General features: G+C 38.7%; 1 protein-coding gene across 2 annotated transcripts in view; it reads left to right on the top strand.

Annotated features, from left to right (window-relative positions):
- The first annotated feature begins 2,155 nt into the window (after positions 1-2,155).
- The window catches only part of LOC131140612 (KATNB1-like protein 1), a 50,130-nt gene continuing 32,821 nt past the window's right edge, over positions 2,156-19,464 (top strand). For both annotated transcript variants that reach the window (XM_078795981.1, XM_058091203.2), the window contains exon 1: positions 2,156-2,355. The gene's annotated coding sequence lies outside the window, so the exon portion shown is untranslated. The remainder of the gene's footprint in view (positions 2,356-19,464) is intronic.

Genomic DNA, 19,464 nt, shown 5'->3' with positions numbered 1-19,464 from the left:
ACGAGTGGTTAGCGCACAGACCTCACAGCTAGGAGACCAGGGTTCAATTCCACCCTGGGCCATCTCTGTGTGGAGTTTGCATGTTCTCCCCGTGGGTGGGTTTTCTCCGGGTACTTAGTATGGTACACATTATGTCATTGGATGCTCATATCACCTTGTACTTCGGTAAAAAAAAAAAAACTTAAACGGTATTATGGAAAGCAGGAAGTGAACAAATGTAACAGTTACTGATTTTAAAAGTATCAGATGGAGGGGTAGGATTTAATAAGCTTTGCTTCTTCCTACTCCTTTTGGACATGTGGAACTGTGAACTGATTATGTGATGCATTCAATTGTAATCTGATGCATGTTCAAATGAAATTAAACCATTAAAAAAAAAATTATATTAGGAAAGCAGGAAGTGAACAAATGCAACAGTTACTGATTTTAAAAGTACCAGATGGAGGGGTAGGATTTAATAAGCTTTGCTTCTTCCTACTCCTTTTGGACATGTGGAACTGGGAACTGATTATGTGATGCATTCATTTGCAATCTAATGCATGTTCAAATGAAATTAAACCATTAAAAAAAATAATAATAAAAAAACAAAAAAAAACTAAAATTATATTAGGAAAGCAGGAAGTGAACAAATGCAACAGTTACTGATTGTAAAAGTACCAGATGGAGGGGTAGGATTTAATAAGCTTTGCTTCTTCCTACTCCTTTTGGACATGTGTAACTGTGAACTGATTATGTGATGCATTCAATTGTAATCTGATGCATGTTCAAATGAAATTAAACCATTAAAAAAAATTAAAATAATTTAAAAAAATTAAAAACTTTTTTTTAAATAAAAAAAAATATTAGGAAAGCAGGAAGTGAACAAATGTAACAGTTACTGATTATAAAAGTACCAGATGGAGGGGTAGGATTTAATAAGCTTTGCTTCTTCCTACTCCTTTTGGACATGTGGAACTGGGAACTGATTATGTGATGCATTCAATTGCAATCTAATGCATGTTCAAATGAAATTAAACCATTAAAAAAAAATAATAATAAAAAAACAAAAAAAAACTAAAATTATATTAGGAAAGCAGGAAGTGAACAAATGCAACAGTTACTGATTGTAAAAGTACCAGATGGAGGGGTAGGATTTAATAAGCTTTGCTTCTTCCTACTCCTTTTGGACATGTGTAACTGTGAACTGATTATGTGATGCATTCAATTGTAATCTGATGCATGTTCAAATGAAATTAAACCATTAAAAAAAATTAAAATAATTTAAAAAAATTAAAAACTTTTTTTTAAATAAAAAAAAATATTAGGAAAGCAGGAAGTGAACAAATGTAACAGTTACTGATTGTAAAAGTACCAGGTGGAGGGGTAGGATTTAATAAGCTTTGCTTCTTCCTACTCCTTTTGGACATGTGGAACTGTAAACTGATTATGTGATGCATTCAATTGTAATCTGATGCATGTTCAAATGAAATTAAACCATTACCATGCGGACAGTGGATCCTGACCCTGCATGGACTCCTTTATCGTAATCACAACACTCATTGAGGAAATGTGCATTATGTTTGTTACAAATTTGATCCATTGTGTGTAATGGACTGTTGATTAATCTGGTTTATCTATTTGTTCCACAATTTGAGACAGGAAGTTGCCGTTCTAAGTTATTACAGTGAGATTTGTCAGACGAACAAGTAGTCAACTTTCCAAAGTTGTTTTAGTTTATTTTTGATAAATTGACGTCTGTGGGGGTGCAATCTTTGACTTTTTCCACTTTGGTGATCAGTAATTGTGTTCATAACGGCTACACAATGTCATCTGTAACAGTTTTCCAGTTTTGATTTGCACCTCAAGGCTACCATACTTTCCCTCTGACGACAAAAGGACGTTGTTAGTGGGGTTTTATTTAGTGTCGATGATTTTTGAGCTCACAAAATTGGCTGAAATTGTTTGTTTTTTTCCCAAGCCAATCCATTGGCTCATTCATACAGTATGTGTATTTGCATAATTTGGCTGCAAAAAAACGCACCGCAGAACAATAACGTCCTTGTTTTGTCCTCTGCTGGATTAACAAACAACAGATTGTTCTGGTCCATACGCTCGTGGTACCGCCAGCCATACCAGACATTCCAGCCACCTCCATTGACAAAGTGTTTAAGCTTTTAGCATACACACTGCGTCACTTGCCAAGCCTGTTACGTAATTGAAAGTCTGCTCTTTTTTTTTTTTTGGACTTCCACAGTGGTTCGCGCCCCCGTCAGCAGGACAGAATATGAGGAGAGGGGCTGCCATATAAGGGCAAAGCTCCAATGTCATCACAGAACTTCCCATAATCTTCAGAGGAGACCCTCCCACGCACTGGTGGTATGTACATGGAAAAAATGACTCCCGCTTTTCGGCTTTCTTTTATCAAAAGTGGCATGTGTGCATCTGTGTGCATTTGCGTGTCGCTTATGCCGTTGTAATCTGGCGTATGTTTAAGGACGTGGTTATCAGGTTGGGAGCACATTTTGTCAGTAAGACGACAACGATGCATTTTAGTTTACTTCAAAGGCGTTGGTGTGATTTATTTGATAAAATATTAAATGCAACCACACAAAAAACTTCAACTTTTTTTTTCCAACATAACAAAATTAAATTTTTTGACTTTGTCGCCTTTGTATGACATTAATATGACTTTATCTTCTCATGTAATGCAATGTTATTATCGCTATCAAATGCATAATTTCATGCTGGAGAAATTTTCATTTTTCATTCATTTTCTACTGCTTTTCATCACGAGGGTCGAGCGGGGTGCTGGAGCCTATCCCAGCTGTCTTCGGACAAGATGCGGGGTACACCCTGCACATGTGGCCAGTTAATCACAGGGCACATATAGACAAACAACCATTCACACTCACATTCATACCTATGGACAATTTGGAGTCGCTAATTAACCTAGCATGTTTTTGGAATGTGGGAGGAAACCGGAGTACCCGGAGAAAACCCGTGCATGCACGGGGAGAACATGCAAACTCCACACAGATATGGTTGGAATTGAACTCTGGTCTCTTTGCTGTGAGGCCCGTGTGCTAACCACTCGTCCGCCATTCAGCCTATGTTTATTTTCATGTTGAAAATAGTAACAGTAATTCAGTTGTCAATATTCAATGCATTGAGTTTATTATTGTTTATTTACTAGACAAAGGGATGTACATGCAGCAGCATGAGAAAAATAAAGAAAATCAAATGTTTTTATTCATTCACTCATTCATTTTCTACCGCTTACCCTCACGAGGGTCACGGGGCGTGCTGGAGTCTATCCCAGCTGTCTTGGCACGAGATGCGGGGTCCACCCTGGACTGGTGGCCAGCCAATCACAGGGCACATATAGACAAACAACCATTCACACTCACATTCATACCTATGGACAATTTGGAGTCGCTAATTAACCTAGCATGTTTTTGGAATGTGGGAGGAAACCCACGCATGCACGGGGAGAACATGAGATGCCCGAGGGTGGAATTGAACCCTGGGATAGGCTCCAGCACGACGGCGACCCTTGTGAGGAAAAGCGGTAGAAAATGAATGAATGAAATTATATCAATTTCTATTTGTTTTGTTTTGTTTCCATTTGTGTCCGAGTGGATCGACAGTTAAGAGATCGGGAAGACCTGGGTTCGATTCCCCCACATTCCAAAAACATGCTAGGTTAATTGGCGACTCCAAATTGTCCATAGGTATGAATGTGAGTGTGAGTGGTAGTGAATCTATATGTGCCCTGTGATTGGTTGGCCACCAGACCAAGGGGTACCCAGAGACAGCTGGGATAGGCTCCAGCACGCCGGCGACCCTCGTGAGAATAAACGGTAGAAAATGAATGAATGAATTAATTAATTAGCGCCACATTGTACCCTAACTCGGAAATGCATGCAAACCAAGGTTTGCAAACATTTTTGTATGTAAACCAAAAAATATGAGACCTAACCTAATAGAGGTTCCAGTGTACATATATATCCAATCTTCTAAACAACTTCCTAGTTAAGTCAGTGACCATTTATGGCAATTTAGAGACAAAAATGTACCTTTAACTCAAGGTATGAATACTTTTTGTCGAATTAAAAAAAAACGTATTACTTTTTTTGGAAATACGCCATTGTACAAGAGGACTGAGCTACTGAGCTGCAGTTATATTAGCCTCATAGCTAATGATGATGAACTCTGAGTGTCTTTCCTTAGAAGCGGGAAGCAGTAAATCACGAGTGACGCGTCTGTAATCACAGACTAGCTTTATTTATGGTGGACACACAGACTGGACAGACCATCAATTGTGGACTGTTATCATTTGGATTCATCTTCCACAAACTTCCATGCGCAGTCACAAACACACACAGTCATCGACCAGACTTTCGGCCGCGACTCGTCACCTCGGAGAAGTAACACTAAACATCTGGGACATGGATATGCTGCGGATTTATGTTAGATTTTACAGTAGTGTTGTATTCTTCAGTGTAGCAACACTACGCTTAACTGCAAAGGCGCTGCGTGTAGATGCTCGTTTTATGGTTTGAAATAATAAAACGGTGGAGGAGTCACCGGTGATCTGTGTGATGTGTGGGCTTGCAGTGTGGAATGCAGATTAAACACACCGATCGACCTCGTGGCCAAGGACATTGACATTCACACTCACATGAAAATAGCCAATCATGAGCTGTAAGAAAACTCACAATGAGCTTATCAACCCATGGGAAATTGTTCATCGACTCATGGTGTCAGCTTAGAAAGAAAGCTAAAATCATCACACTGCGACTTAACACTCAAAGGGTAGTTACGAAATATACAAGAGGAGTACCATTCATTCATTAATTTTCTACCGCTTATGCAAACTCCACACAGAGATGGTCGAGGGTGGAATCGAACTAGGGTCTCCTATATGTGTGGCCTACGCACTAACCACTCGCTCACTGTGCAATATTCATTCATTTTCTACCGCTTATCCTAACAAGGGTCACAAGGGACCCTGCTGGAGCCTATCCCAGCTGTCTTCGGGGCGAGAGGCGGGGTACACCCTGGACTGGTGGCCAGCCAATCACAGGGCACATATAGACAAACAACCATTCACACTCACATTCATACCTATGGACAATTTGGAGTCGCTAATTAACCTAGCATGTTTTTGGAATGTGGGAGGAAACCGGAGTACCCGGAGAAAACCCACTCATGCACGGGGGAGAACATGCAAACGCCACACAGAGATGGCCGAGGGTGGAATTGAACCCTGGTCTCCTAGCTGTGAGGTCTGCGTGCTAACCACTAGTTAGCCTTGCAGCCTTCATTCATTCATTCATTTTCTATCGCTTATCCTCACAAGGGTCGCGGGGGGTGCTGGAGCCTTTCCCAGCTGTCTTCAGGCGAGAGGCGGGGTACACCCTGGACTGGTGGCCAGCCAATCACAGGGCACATATAGTCAAACAACCATTCACACTCACATTCATACCTATGGACAATTTGGAGTCGCTAATTAACCTAGCATGTTTTTGGAATGTGGGAGGAAACCGGAGTACCCGGAGAAAACCCACGCATGCACGGGGGAGAACATGCTAACTCCACACAGAGATGGCCGAGGGTGGAATTGAACCATGGTCTCCTAGCTGTGAGGGCTGCACGCTAACCACTCGACCACTGTGCCACCCCATTAAACCCCAAACTGGGTTTAACAATGAAATCAATGGATCAAATTAGGGGTCAAGGTCAGGGAAGGTCTTCAGGATAAGGTGCAGGTTTTGTAATTGCCTGTTTAGGGAAGTGGGGGCAAAGATAATGTTTGACCTCTGAATGGTTCTGGTTAGAATTCAAGCCGATGAATCTTTGGTTTAACTGTAAATGATTCATGGCAGACTTGTTGACAAGGGAGCTCCAGGAGTCTTGGCTGTTAGAAAATGTGCATAGCGACTGTTCAAGGTTAGCGGGGGACACCGTGCATTAGAATTTTTTTTTTTTAATGAAGACTGCAAGGCTGGGCAAGTGAAATTATAAAAATTTTTCTGCCCTTTTTAATTTAGTTGCGGACTCCTATAGAGCAGCTACGCGCAATAACCAACACAGAAAGCTTTCCAGATCTTCCAGAATGGGTACCTTTTCCAGCTGTATTTCTTTGGAGTCTGTGCTACCCATGAAAACGGTCTGTTTTAATTTATTCCACGCATGGACCGCTTCTACTGCTTTTTGTGTGTGTATACCCTTTCACAATAGTATCAGTGATGATAAGCCAAGAGGAAAGGGAATGACGACAGACCTAAAAACAGATCATGCTTTGAAGTAAAACTGCACTTAAAAAAAAAATGTTTCCCATCATCGACAATCTGTGAATATTTCATACTCGTAATGAGAAAAATCATATGAAGTTTTTGGGTAGCATCTTATTATTAATTTTCAAGTTTTAATCATTGTTCTCTATATCCTAAATGACTGTTTTTGCAGCACAGTAAGCAAGTAGAGTGTACTTTTATACTTATTTCTTCTAATCTACACACAGTAAGTTAGATATGTTAATAAGCTCATATTTTAATTTTTTATGACCCCCAAAAACATATTTTCGTTCACGTTGTCAATTTCTATTTGCATGTAAGTATCCTTTCTGCTACTTCCAAATAGTGTTAAACAGTTTTGGGTCCCAGTATTGACCTCTGAGGTACGCCACATGACTATACATTCATTCATTTTCTACCGCTTTTTCCTCACAAGGGTCACGGGGGGTGCTGGAGCCTATCCCAGCTGTCTTCGGGCGAGAGGCGGGGTACACCCTGGACTGGTCGCCAGCCAATCACAGGGCTGGCGAGGACAAACAACCATTCACACTCACATTCATACCTATGGACAATTTGGAGTCGCTAATTAACCTAGCATGTTTTTGGAATGTGGGAGGAAACCGGAGTACCCGGAGAAAACCCACGCGTGCACGGGGAGAACATGCAAACTCCACACAGAGATGGCCGCCATGACTATACATGGCTATATATATATAGTCATGTGGCGTACTATTCATGTCTATATATACGTATATAGTCATGTGGCGTACCTCAGAGGTCAATACTGGGACCCAAAACTGTTAAACACTATTTGGAAGTAGCAGAAAGGATACTTACATGCAAATACAAATTGACACGGTGAACGAAAATATGTTTTCGGGGTCATAAAAAATGAAAATATGAACGAAAATATGTTTTTGGGGTCATAAAAAATGAAAATATGAGCTGGAAATCTCAAATTTAATTTTTTTAACATGTTTTTTTTAACATGTCTATATATATATATATATATATATATAGTCATGTGGCGTACCTCAGAGGTCAATACTGGGACCAAAACTGTTTAACTGTTTAGGTACGCCACAGTATATATTTATATTTATATTTATATCTATTCTCTTAGGTTCACATATTGTTTCCTGTTTGCTATGTAGCTTTTTACCCAGTGCAAACCTATTTGGCCTTGGATATTTGATTACATTTTTTTTAATATATATTTATTTGTTGCCTGTCGGATATAATTTTTAAGCAGCTTCTCCTTTACAATAGTTAGAAGACCCAGCCTCAAACTTATCTTCCCTATATGGGAATACTTGCGTTTCTGTATAAACACGAAGATGTTGTTTCTGTTAAGCGCTACTTATAAAACTCAGATAGTGTCACTTTACCGCAGTTTGTAAATTTTTTTCAAAGCACAATTTCTCTATTTTTTATTTAAAAGTGTAAAAAAAACAGCAGGATTTAGTACAAATTTATTATTTTTTTTATCACAAATTTAATTTTTGATTGAAACCATGTAAAAAAACAGCAAACTGCTGTGGTATTACGTTACTTAATAAACAACAACTGACCTGTGTACTGAGGTAGGTACCAAACTGTGTATTTTGTGTACGATTACACGTCTACTAGGAGCACTAGCACAGCAAAAAAAAAAAAAAAAAAGCTCCAAATAGAATTATGGGCAGGGATTGTTTGGTAATTGTGAAGTTGGCACTGGTCTCGGCCTCGTCTGCTCTTTGTCTGCTGGGTGAAAGCTGATTTCCCTCTCTCGCTCGCCGCTTCTCTCCCCGCTGAGGTAGAAATGAGTCACCGAGTCAGCAGCTGGTCTCCATCAGGCCCAATATCACCCAGGATCCCGCATAAGACCAGCTGCCCAATCGTTACAAAGTGACAACATCACTTCCCCTTTGCCCTTTTATGGACGCGTTCATCAAAGAACCCTGCAATAATGAGATTTATAGAGCCTTTTGTTCCATGACTGTCAGAGGGCACATATAGAGACAGCTAACCATACACCAAATGGGAACTGAGGGTCTGCTGAGATCTATATATATATATCAGTTATAATGTATTTTATGTATTTACATTATATTTCATCTTATATTTGCTGTGGAAATTGAATGGTGAAAACGAATGGAAAGCCATACAACCATTTTCTATGCCGCTTTTCCTCACTAGTGTCGCGGGTATCCCAGCTGTCTCTGGGTACCCCTTGGTCTGGTGGCCAACCAATCACAGGGCACATATAGACAAACAAACATTCACACTCACATTCATACCTATGGGCAAATTGGAGTCGCTAATTAACTTAGCATGTTTTTGGAATGTGGGGGAATCGAACCCAGGTCTTAACTGTCGATCACTCGGACACAAATGAAAACAAAACAAAACAAAAATAAATTGATATAATTTAATTAATTCTACCGCTTTTCCTCACGAGGGTCGCGGGGGGTGCTGGAGCCTATCCCAGCTCTCTTCAGGCGAGAGGCGGGGTACACCCTGGACTGGTGGCCAGCCAATCACAGAGCACATATAGACAAACAACCATTCACACTCACATTCATACCTATGGACAATTTGGAGTCGCTAATTAACCTAGCATGTTTTTTGGAATGTGGGAGGAAACCGGAGTAACCGGAGAAAACCCACGCATGCACGAGGAGAACATGCAATCTCCACACAGAGATGGCCGAGGGTGGAATTGAACTAGGGTCTCTTCGCTGTGGGCTTACCACTCGATCGCCGTGCAGCCAAAAAATGTAAGATTCATTCATTTTCTACCGCTTTTCCTCACGAGGGTTACGGGGGTGCTGGAGCCTATCCCAGCTGTCTTTGGGCGAAAGGCGGGGTACACCCTGGACTGGTGGCCAGCCAATCACAGGGCACATATAGACAAACAACCATTCACACTCACATTCATACCTACGGACAATTTGGAGTTGCCAATTTTTTTTTTTTTTTTGAGTTGCCAATTAACCTAGCATGTTAGCAATGTGGAGGAATCGAACCCAGGTCTTTCTGATCTCTTGACTGTCGATCCACTCGGACAAAAATGGAACCAAAACAAAACAAATATTTTGTGGACAAATTGGAGTTGCCATTTTTTTTGTTTTTTTTTTTGGAGTTGCCCACAGCCTGGGTCCCCTCAATGGTGTCCCTAGGAAAAACAAATTTTGTTGTGATCCGGTTTTCAATGTCCATCCATAACGGTATTTTTATTTAATTGCATGGTAGTCTTGTTCCTTCTGTTTCAATTGACCAATGAACAAATATTTTCTTTGTACAAATTGAAGTTGCTGATCAACAAGCATTACTTCAAAAACCTCAAAATTTTCGGCAGCTGTGTTTTGTCATCTGCTCAACTTTGTTTTGGCCTCGTAATTGGACTGCAGAGCAAATACTTATAGTCATAGTTTTAATTTAGTGTCTGTAAAGAAATGTTAAATGAAAACAAAAAAGGGAGTCTTCGTTTTTTGTCAAGGCCGTGAATCAGACATAAGTGGATTCCATTATTGAATGTTAAAAAACCGCCGTGTTTATTTTTCCCATTCCACTGGCCTAAAAGACAGTCAGCTCTCTGTCTTGGTCCGTCTCGTCTTCCTTCTATGTTTCTTTCTAAAGAAGCTGCTCCTGCCGCGTGCAGCTTATTTGTGGAGTTCCAGTGGAATCTCCTGTCCCTTCTGTTTGGATGGTGCAGGCGTGGTATTGCAGACGAGAGACGGAGATGTCCGTTGTCACTTTACTCTGAGACAGACAATTCCGCTTGATGTTTATCCACATGGCTCAGTGGAAAATAGCGCCTGAATTCTTGGAGAAAGGTGGATCTCTTCAAAACGGTATTATACTAACTCTTCATCTGGTCTTGTTTTTCAAAACAAAACAAGGAGAGTGGGGAAAAAGCGGTTGTGTTACAACTTCTGGAGAATGTAATCACATATATCTACGCAGCGGACATTTTTGGTTTTAATCTTAGATACTCGGTGGCGAAGTGCAGCTTGGTTTGGGTTCACACTTGGATTTTAGGCAGTGGACCAAATAATACTCCCAGTTAAGTATATGCATAAAGTCACAGAGTACATTGTCGGACGACCTCACGTACCCAAAGCAACATGACGTCTTCAGGGTCCCATACCGTACACTCAAAGGACTCTCCTTGTTATGGCAGATTTTTTTTACAAGTTGAAATTTAATGGTTTAATGGTTTTATTTCATTTGAACATGCATCAGATTACAATTGAATGCATCACATAATCAGTTCACAGTTCCACATGTCCAAAAGGAGTAGGAAGAAGCAAAGCTTATTAAATCCTACTCCTCCATCTGGTACTTTTTATTAAAAACAGAAAAATATACAAACTTTTTCAGTGCTTTGGTTCTGATTTTCTACAATAAAAGCTCCGATAAAACATTCCGCTGTTCTCACATATCTTAATTTTTATTTTTGTGCACAAAATAAGATGAAAAATAAATAAACAAATCAAGAATAAAGAAAATCAATTAGTAATAAATAAATATAATAATAATAATAATAATAAAACGGCAAATAATAAAAACTTAAGAAACCACATATAGTTGGTGGGTAGACAAATTATTTTTTTCAGATTAAAATAAACAAAGCATTATTAGAGCCCTGTAGACATGACAAAACACGACTATAGTCACATTTATACTCTTTTTATTTACAACATATTGCGCAACTGCAGGGTCTTGAGACACATGCTAACTCGCAAACTAGAGAGCTAGCGACCTAAACGGTAGCCTCCAAGTTATTTCCTTTAAACTAAAAAAAAGGCCATAAACTTACCACTTCCACACGGATAAGGAGGATAACTATTATAACTAACAGATATTTAACCTTTAACATGAACATTAATCAAATGTAATAATTTTTTCTGGGTACATGATACCATATAGCATCCATATCAAACTTGCGCGGGCCGCAACTAACATTAAACTTTCATATCAAGGCGGGGGGCCTCAAACTAGTGTCCTGCGGGCCACATTTGGCCCGCGGGCCGCGTGTTTGAGACCCCCGTCTTAATGGGTCTGGTTTCTGTAATGAATGAACATTAGCATAAATGCAAGTCGCAAGCTTAGAACAGCCAATGCTAATTCACACACACACATATACTGTATTTGGAAAAGGGCGGCAACAGGTTAGCTAGCACTTGAGCTGTCAGTACAATACACTCGCGCACACAAAACAATGGGCGATATTCGCCGCCTAATTTGCATATAAATAACGGTCGCGAACGATCGTTAACAGCCCATTAACTTACCTTTATCACGAACACAGACAGGCATATACAGCACGTATATAGAGCAAGCCTTCTGAAGTACCGAATGGCTAGCTGTGGTCCTACTGAGGACCTCTTAGTTGCCCCGCAAGTTGCCTGCTACAAACCCAAGTCTGCCCTAAACAGTGCCTGTACTAAACATTACATTAACAATGAGGGAATTTACAACAGTTGTTGTTCTTAATATGATTCTTCATTTTACACGATAACAGCAACCTGAATGGTATTTTCAAACTGATAATTGCCAAGTTTTTTGTTTTGAATCTCCTCCAGGTTGAATTAAACGTGCTGATTGACTTCCAGTCACAGACAAATATCCTTGCCAGAAACTGTTGCATTGCTATAAACACATTTTTTGGGGGGTTGAATCTGATTGAAACTTACGGGAAGCTGCGTTTGAGGTCGTTTTTATGACTTACAGAGGACAGTGTTGACCCACTGCATGGACATTAAAATGGAGTCCGGTGATCTGAAAAGCTTCACTGACTCCTAAAGAAATGCTTTTATTATATAAACTTAATCATCAATAATTTATTAGCATCACATAAAGCTAAAATTTCGAATTTTGTGGGTAAATATGGTCTATTATTTGCCGAAATTTTCATTTTCAAACATACAAATAAATAAAGATTACAAATATAAGGCATTCAAAGACAATGATGAAATATAGTATTCTACACTGCCCACTAGGTGTCAGTAATGTTACTGTAATGGTTGTTTAGACACGAAAATCAGACTTGATTGCCGGAACAACAGGATTTTATAGCAGGTTTGCATTTCTCACAACAGGCACAATAATCCCTGACAGAATTCCCTCATAACTAGGAATATCCGATATCGTCCAATTCTCAAGTTCCGATACCGAAATCAGCCGATACCGATATGTGTAACATGTGTTATATATTTTTTTAATATCGGTTTTCATGCCTTTTTATGCTGATATGGGTAATTATCTGTACCGATAATTACCAGACATATCTAATCATAACATAACACAATGAAAAGACATTTTCCTCCCATTCTGTGTGCAAGTGGTACGTTTTGGCTTCCTACTTCATCCTTCTTCCCCACTTTTTTAAAGTAGTTTCACACTCTATTATTTACAGGACCCATGAGAAAATGAAATTAATGGTCTCAAGTCCACCCGGAGTGTAACAGGAAAAGCTTTTATGAAGTCTTGACAGAAAGTCTGAGGTCATTTTCACTTGAGGTCTTTCCCATTCAAAGGGGGATCATCACACAAGCCATTGCAATATTCTGCATTGGTCGGTCCAAAGAGATGAGTCAGGATGGGCAGAGAATCGGTATTTGCAATGAAGTCACTGTTAATTAGTGCTTAAACTGAATTGAGTAACAAAATGGCCTCGGTTCAGCGAACTTCAACATCTGCTGATTCGCTTTTCTATCGGCATCATATTAGAAAATATGACTATTGGAAACCTCATGGCTAAAAACACCTTCAGCACATCATCTGGTCCTTCTTAACACCACGCCGTATGTGATGCTTCAGATCAATATGGCTTATCTTTTTTTTATTATTATGGGCTTGCTCAGTAATGCAAGCCCATAGACTGCTGCTTTGCATATTGTTATTCCTGTTTAGTTATTATTATGGGCCATACAAGCCCCATACAAAGCAGCAGTCTATGGGGCATCTTATTATTGTTGTTTAGCTATTATTATGGGCTTGCTCAGTAATGCAAGCCCATGGACTGCTGCTTTGCATATTGTTATTCCTGTTTAGTTATTATTATGGGCCATACAAGCCCCATACAAAGCAGCAGTCTATGGGGCATCTTATTATTGTTGTTTAGCTATTATTATGGGCTTGCTCAGTAATGCAAGCCCATGGACTGCAGCTTTGCATATTGTTATTCCTGTTTAGTTATTATTATGAGCCATACAAGCCCCATACAAAGCAGCAGTCTATGGGGCATCTTATTATTGTTGTTTAGCTATTATTATGGGCTTGCTCAGTAATGCAAGCCCATAGACAGCTGCAAAGCAGCAGTCTAAAAGTCAGACTTTTCACAGCCTTGTAGCTCAGCCATACGGCCATGATTTACGGCTCATTTTTTTAGTTAAACTTCTCAACTCTCTCTGTGGCTAAAAGCTAATTGCTAGCATGTTAGCATGTTAGCATTTAAGCTAATTTACTCATGTCTAAAGGCAAATACACACATGGCATGATGTAGGAAGGTTATAGGACAACCTTGGCACTTTCTAAACTTGAGGCCCTCTTGCTAGGTGCTAGCATGATGACTGTTAGCATGTTAGCATTTTAGCTAATTTACTCATTTCTAAAGGCAAATAGACACACGGCATGATGTGGGGACACTATGGGACTGCATCAACCTTTTCGGTACTTGAGGCTGTCTTGCTAGGTGCTAGCATGATGACTGTTAGCATGTTAGCATTTTAGCTAATTTACTCATTTCTAAAGGCAAATAGACACACGGCATGATGTGGGGACACTATGGGACTGCATCAACCTTTTCGGTACTTGAGGCTGTCTTGCTAGGTGCTAGCATGATGACTGTTAGCATGTTAGCATTTTAGCTAATTTACTCATTTCTAAAGGCAAATAGACACACGGTATGATGTGGGGACACTATGGGACTGCATCAACCTTTTCGGTACTTGAGGCTGTCTTGCTAGGTGCTAGCACGGTAGCCGTTGGCGCACCGCGCCCGAGGTTCACAGCACAGGTGGCAAGCCCATCAAAAAAAAAATTTCACAGGAATTTTCTAGTTTATTATTACTGTTGGACCAATTAGTTTTGTTTTTTTTTTTACCATTTTATGAAAGAGTCAGTTCTTTACTCTCCAAAATCAACAACTGAGTCTGACTGGAGCTGACAGTGTTGTATGATTTAGCGTTGATGTAAGAGCACTCATGGTTCGCTCCTGATTTAGGCGTGTTTGGAGATGACATATAGCGAAAGGATACCGCAAATCAACTCACATGTTCGATGTTTTATCCATAACTACATGAACATGCACGGACCAAGGGGCTGATCATCGATCGGGAGGACTGCGGGAATGTGCGGAGGCAGATAAGATGCTTTGAGTCAGGCGGCACAAAAGAGTGACTCACACATTTGAGACCGCTGTTTGAATGCGTCAGCACCGTGGAAACGGTTGAAATTGAAGCTGCTGAACATCTGTGAACTTGACAGAAGCCGTGTTGATAAATGACACTCATTAAGGGACCAAATAACATGTGCATGCATCATGCTTGCTGGTGGCTTTACAACCTGAAAGGGTCAGCAACCTGTGGCTCGGAAGTCACATGTCGCTACTGTTAAACGTGGACTCTTATAGAAATAGTGAGAAATTAATAAAGCGCTCAGCTTTTTCTGAAAAGTAGTAATTTATTTTAAAGTCAGCTAACGCATGAAACAGTGGTCATCCCCGCAGTACAGCCCTGCACACACTGGGGCTCGAACTGATGACCAAATATCCACTGATTGAGATTCAAGTCCAGCAAATGTCTTGGTAATATTTATTTATTTTATTAAGAATAAATAAGCTAGGGCTGCACAGTGGATGAGTGGTTGGCGCGCATGCCTCACAGCTAAGGGACCCGAGTTCGATTCCACCCTGTGTGCATGTTCTCCTCGTGTTTTCTCTGGGTACTCCGGTTTCCTCCCACATTCCAAAAACATGCTAGGTTAATTAGCGATTCCAAATTGTCCATAGGTATGAATGTGAGTGTGAATGGTTGTTTGTCTATATGTGCCCTGTGATTGGCTGGCCACCAGTCCAGGGTGTACCCCGCCTCTCGCCCCAAGACAGCTGGGAAAGGCTCCATCACCCCCGCGACCCTCGTGAGGATAGCGGTAGAAAATGAATGAATGAATGAATGAATTTTAAAAAATAAAAATAAAAACTTTAATTATATTATGAAAGCAGGAAGTGAACAAATGTAACAGTTACTGATTGTAAAAGTACCAGATGGAGGGGTAGGATTTAATAAGCTTTGCTTCTTCCTACTCCTTTTGGACATGTGGAACTGTGAACTGATTATGTGATGCAATTAAATTAAATTAAATTAAATTAAATTAAATTAAATTAAATTAAATTAAATTAAATTAAATTAAATTAAATTAAATTAAATTAAATTAAATTAAATTAAATTAAATTAAATTAAATTAAATTAAATTAAATTAAACTAGGCTAGACTAGACTAGACTAGACTAGACTAGACTAGACTAGACTAGACTAGACTAGACTAGACTAGACTAGACTAGACTAGACTAGACTAGTTTTTCCCCGGATCACAGTACTCCTCACCTTTTCCGAGTGTACACGTGATATCTTTTTGGTCACTACCCAAAGCTCACGAGCAATTGGTGAAGGTAGGAACGTAAATCGATCAGTAAACTGAGAGCTTTGCCTTTTGTCTCAGGTCCCTCGAAACCACAACGGACCAATGAACATCTGCATCATCACAGACGCTGCAATAATCTGTCTATCCCTCACTCCCTCCACTTGGGGCAGAATTCCATCCCACACACGGAGATGGCACTGCGCCTTTTCCCATTGATTGGAATTTTCCATTAATTGAAATATTATTACGTTTTATATAAACCTGGCCAAATTATTCATAGGTCTAAGATGCTTTGAAAATAATGAATATCTATGCAGTTGTGATCATTTTGCTGTTTTTTTGTGCCACATGACACATTGTTGTTGTCATTTTTAATCCTTTTCCAAAATGAAATCCATTAATTGGAGCGCTGGTACAATGACAAAAATCACGACTGGAATCCTTCACTTTTCCAGCTCCTAAGAGAACTGAAGATTAAATACTATTGGACATGGAGACGCTGGTTTCTGTCTTCAGTACGACTGCCACTGAGAGTCTGATTACAAAAATCTGTTTTACTTTATTTTAAAGGTCACTCCCCGCTTGTCACAGCTGCAGAACTCCTACAAATGCAATCAAACCAGAGATTTCATAATATGACTTCTGTTTTCAATTGTCGGTATGAGCTTATTGTGAAGAATCAAACAGGTTGATTCCCCCCCAAAAAAGAGACTTATGTATTATGGAGCGAGAAGACCCCATAGACGCCATTATTATTAACACGTAATAAATAAAGTGGGAAGCTTCCCCGAGTCTAAAAATGGTTGTGTGGGAATTAAACAGTGTCAGCAAGTCAATTTTTTTTTTACCTAACAGACCTTTTACATCCCCTCAGTCGCTTATCTTAGCTTTATTTGTGCCAGCCAGTAACTAGGATGGGGTCAATCACGTTTTAACATTGACGTGAGATGTTGCCCCTAAGCATAGACTTTTCAAAATTATCTTAAAACATGTTGATGATATCACATGTTCCGTCCCTCTGGTTTCTGGACAATCTGTTCCACCTCCTGAGCCACTGGAAGAAGAACAAAGAAGAAAAAAAATTACCACTTCCACACAAAATGAGAGGATTAAAAAAAAACAGATATGGTGTGGAAGCGATATTCGAACCACAATATAGCGAGAGACAACTGTATTTCATAACAGGCACAATAATCCCTGGTGGAATTGAACTTGGGTCTCCTAGCTGCGAGGCCTGCGTACGAACCCCTAGTCCACCTTGCAGCCTATTATTCATTCATTCATTAATTTTCTATCGCTTATCCTCACGCTGTCTTTGGGCGAGGGGCGGGGTACACCCTGGACTGGTCAAATTTAAAATTTTAAATTTTAAATTTTAAATTTTAAATTTTAAATTTTAAATTTTAAATTTTAAATTTTAAATTTTAAATTTTAAATTTTAAATTTCAAATTTTTTAATAATCCTAATTTTAAATAATCATAATTTTAAATAATCATAATTTTAAATAATCATAATTGTTTGAGGTCCTTACTCAATCCATCCCATAGTTTGATTCCACATACTGAAATGCTATGGCTTTTTAACATAGTCCTAGCATAGAAGTGTTTCAAATGGAGTTCTTCCTTGAGATTCTATGTATTTCTCCTCTCTTTTGTGGTCTTAATTTAAGGAATGATGCCTCACACTTTAAATTTAGAAATGCGCAGGGTCAAAAAAATGACGATTGACTAGAATGATTTGTAGGTTTTGCTTCTTTGCAGATCCAACTTATTTTCCACTACTGTTTGCTGCGGTGCACACGTGCTCATCTTCTTCTGCTCCGCACGTGTGAAGCACGTGTACTTAGCATGTTGGGTTTGGGGGATTAATCAGTACAATATATTCAAAATATGCGCAATGGACACACAATAGCCCCGCTTAATATCTATACTATTGTTTTGTATTGACACGGCATCAGAACAAATAGTGATACACTTTTTAGCTGTTATGTTGGTTTGGTGGGAATACATACCAAAGTCATATTTAAAGGAATCCCACCCTGCTTATTTCTCTGGAGCTTCCATAAAGAGACGTTGACCACAACATCCCCCTCCTTTGTGAATATACATAAGTACGGCCTTTTCCCAGCCACAGCGCTGCAGCCTCCATAGACATCTCATATGACTGCTGTCAACACGGTCATTAAGTCTTTCAGTGTGCGTCTGTTTAAACAAGCTTCTTCGGGAGCCGTTGGCCACACATAAATCCCATTCTTTGCCACGCAAAGATCCTTACAATGGATGCATGGGCGAAGGTTATTGTACGTGGAAGAGACACTGAGTCTTGTTTGTGGAATGGAAGGGTATAAAAAGCTTCTTTAATCATTATTTCCATCAGAATTAAGCAAATGATAAGTTTTTGTAGTTATTTTAAGCAGTTGTTTCCTGTCATGCTCCCCCTCAAGGGACCCCCCCAGTTGGAAACACTCGAGAAATTGATCATATTGATTAATTTATATGGAGGAGGCAGACTGAACTTGAAACTGAAAACAGGAAAATGGACAGCATTCATTCATTCATTCATTTTCAAATTTTTAATTTTGTTTGTAAAAATTTAAAATTTAAAATTTAAAATTTAAAATTTAAAATTTAAAATTTAAAATTTAAAATTTAAAATTTAAAATTTAAAATTTAAAATTTAAAATTTAAAATTTAAAATTTTAATTTTTAATTTTTATCTTATCTTCTGGTTTTGTTAGCAATATTGTTTTGACAGCATTATTCAGGAACAAAATGGAAGTATATGTGGTTATTCAGTTTTTAATTTTGAAAAATTTTTTTTTTAATTTTTAACATACAAACAAAATTAAAAATTAAAAATTAAAAATTAAAAATTAAAAATTAAAAATTAAAAATTAAAAATTAAAAATTAAAAATTAAAAATTTAACATTTTTATGTTAATGTGGGAGGAAACCGGAGTACCCAGAGAAAACCCACACATACACGGGGAGAACATGCAAACTCCACACAGAGATGGCCGAGGGTGGAGTTGAACCCTGGTCTCCTAGCTGTGAGGTTTGCGTGCTAACCACTCGTCCGCCGTGCAGCCTGAACTTGAAACTGAAAACAGGAAAATGGACAGCAAACAAGCGTATTCAAGAGTCAAACTGCATGTTGAGTACTATAAATGTGTACATGTGTACAAAGCCTCCCACTTTTATTCAATAGGAATGCACAACACAACATCTGCATTTCATTTCCAATATTTGTTTTATTTTTATTTTTATTTTTATTTTTATTTTTATTTTTATTTTTATTTTTATTTTTATTTTTATTTTTATTTTTATTTTTATTTTTATTTTTATTTTTATTTTTATTTTTATTTTTATTTTTATTTTTATTTTTATTTTTATTTTTATTTTTATTTTTATTTTTATTTTTATTTTTATTTTTAATAAAGGTTGATGTGCTTTGCAAGACTTTGCTTTGTGTCCAGACTTGCACAAATGATATATTAATGCTAATGTTGTTTTGTGTGCAATGCATCATAGCAATCTATCCATTTGCTGTTGAACAT

The sequence above is a fragment of the Doryrhamphus excisus genome, linkage group LG14 (assembly GCF_037039965.1).
Source record: "Doryrhamphus excisus strain RoL-2023G ecotype Guam linkage group LG14, RoL_Dexc_Guam_v1.1, whole genome shotgun sequence".
NCBI lineage: Eukaryota > Metazoa > Chordata > Actinopteri > Syngnathiformes > Syngnathidae > Doryrhamphus > Doryrhamphus excisus.
The sequence above is the reverse complement of the archived record's forward strand: the minus strand, read 5'-3'. Positions and strand labels throughout refer to the sequence as shown.